Source organism: Phyllobates terribilis, unplaced genomic scaffold (assembly GCF_046119375.1).
Source record: "Phyllobates terribilis strain yellow unplaced genomic scaffold, ASM4611937v1 Scaffold_3__8_contigs__length_932513732, whole genome shotgun sequence".
In the NCBI taxonomy this organism is placed as follows: Eukaryota; Metazoa; Chordata; class Amphibia; order Anura; family Dendrobatidae; genus Phyllobates; species Phyllobates terribilis.
In genome coordinates this window covers 140,819,709-140,820,188 of record NW_027362763.1, presented here as the reverse complement: position 1 = coordinate 140,820,188, position 480 = coordinate 140,819,709, and positions in this window count along the sequence as shown.

Genomic DNA, 480 nt, shown 5'->3' with positions numbered 1-480 from the left:
CGCACACACTCTCTGCAGGCGCTATTATCACCGCCGCACACACACTCTGCAGGCGCTATTATCACCGCCGCACACACTCTCTGCAGGCGCTATTATCACCGCCACACACACTCTCTGCAGACGATATTGTGGCACCCCAGGGGTCTGGTTACCACAGTAATAGAGATATTATGTCTGAGAGCAAGTGGGAGGTTTCTCTGGTCAGGAGCCCTAAGCATGCAACACGGCCCACCCAGACCTGGGAGGGGAGGAATCTGCCCTTATAAACTGGGTCTGGGGCGGGATTAGTGAGTGAAGTCCCAGACAGAGACGCAGTCTGGAGGACAGCAGACACAGGGAAAGTGACAACAGGAGTTCTGTAAGAGCAGGAGTGAGTGCCAGAGGCTGGAAGCTAGATAGCTCGCCTTGGCTGAAGACACTAACCCGGACACGGAGTCCGAGGCTGTGGGGACATCCAGGTCCAGCAGCAGAATCCAACCG